Here is a 1,960-nt window from a genome sequence, read left to right as displayed (position 1 = left end):
GCTCAGCAGGCGTCTGGGGGACCACTGTGACCGCGCCACCTCTCAAGGCCTGTTGTCCACTAAGAAGGACAGGTTGCATGTAGTGCTGATCGGGAAAACCTGCAGTACCTGGGCCTTGCCCTGCAGATGGGATCCGGAGTGGCTTTAGGACCCACTGAGCTGAAGTGCATCTGGCTCAGTCTCTGCCTGGGCTCGGCAGCCCTCTGGTTGGCACTTGACTGGCCTTTTCAGCAGCTGGTCATCCATGGTGACCAAGAGAGGGCCCAGGAGGGGTGGCCAGTAGGGCCTTGGCAGAGCATAGCCTTGGGTCCTGCCATTACAACAGACCGATCCCCTGTGGGATGTCCTTGCTGCAGGGTCTCGATAAGAAAGAACAGTGGGCTTCCCAGCCCTTGTGCAAAGCTGAACACCAACGAACACTTCTAAGCTTCTGCAGAGAAAATCCCCATTAGATCACACCACATGGGGGTTGAGCCTGCCCTGAGCGTCCCGCGGTGTGCAGGACGGTCCCATGGCTGCAGCTGCATTAGAGGCAGGTGCTTCTTGGGCAAGTCTGACTTAAGCAGGTGACTGTGTTTGCCGCTGTCCTTATCAGGTTCTGTGTGTGACTTGCGTGGTCTTTTTCCTCACGCCGTGCTCCCCCAAAGCCTCAATGGAGCATTATACTGGGGTCGTCTTGCAAAACAGGCAAGTCACACGGGAAAGCCTTGGTGTCCGGGTCATTCTGTGCAAAGATGTCCAGTGTCCTGACTACATCAGACAAGGCCACCACCAAAACTGAGTGAACTCTGTAGGGTGCAGCAGGCAAGAGAGAGCAGGCCCCAGGACAGGGCCTGGGAGGTTCTGAGTCCCCCACGTGTGGCCTTAGGGACAGTGGGGGGGGGGGCTGAGCACCAGGTGGGAGAAAGGTGCACACCCCATTACAGTGAGTGACGGATGGGGACCTGCAGCCCCTCCCTCTCCTCCCCTCCCCTCTGGTGGGTCCACGTGTCCGCAGGCCCTGGAGACTGGGCTGGGGAGAAACCAGCAGTACCCTGGGGATGCTGGAGGGACCGGCTGGTGCACTCACCTGCTGACCACTGCCTGCTGCGCTGTCATGGGCCGAGCTTGGAAGGGTGGCAGTGGTGGCCAGCAGACCAGGCTCTGCACAGGGACCCAGGAGGTGGGTGTGGGTCGTCAGCGCCCCAGGTCACAGGTGCAGGAGCGGCCTCGGTGGGATGCCCCACAGCCTGCCCGGGTAGGCAGGCTGAGGAGGAAAGGGTGTCACGCCCAGGCCCACCCGACACAGGCCGCCACGTCTTCCTGCTGCAGGAAGTGCCTCTCTGTCCAGGCCCAGTCAGGGGAAGGGGGGGTTGTCCGTGACTTGTCAAGTGCCTCGCTTCTGACCCGGCAGACGACCATGGCCATCTCCACGTGTCACTCTTCACGTGCTCTTTTCTTGTCCTGGCCCACGGTGGGTGTTTTTCTGCTGTAACAACTGAGGGAGCCAAAGTTTGCCTGGTGGCGGGCCACGGTCTCAGAGGGCGTCTGGACAGGCTGGTCCCAGGCCCTGAGCCCAGCAGCCTGGCTCTGGGGAGGGTCTGGGGAGACCTGCTGTGCCATCTCATCACAGAGCACCCTGGGACCTGAGCCATGGTGACCGTCCTCCACAATGCACTGTCGGCCCCTCCAGTCTTTGCCCACCTGCCCGCCACTGTGTCAGGTGGTCTCCCTGCCTAAGGCGAGCATTCCCCAGTCTCGGGTAGGCCACCGTTGCCCCAGGGGTCAGTACCAGAGGGAAGTCCCCGGAGGATCCCCAGTAGTTCCCGGGGCGCGCCCCAGTCCCCCACCCTGGGGCCTCCGCTGCCTGCTTTGGAAGAATCCTGTCCAGAAGGAAGTCTCTCTTGTCAGGGCCCATGTCCCTCTGTGGGGTCTTGGCCGTCTGCCCTGATGCCTTCTGGCCGGGACATCTCACTGTTGA

This window comes from Galeopterus variegatus, unplaced genomic scaffold (assembly GCF_000696425.1).
Source record: "Galeopterus variegatus unplaced genomic scaffold, G_variegatus-3.0.2 Scaffold10382, whole genome shotgun sequence".
Taxonomy (NCBI): Eukaryota; Metazoa; Chordata; class Mammalia; order Dermoptera; family Cynocephalidae; genus Galeopterus; species Galeopterus variegatus.
Note: the sequence above shows the minus strand (reverse complement) of the source record.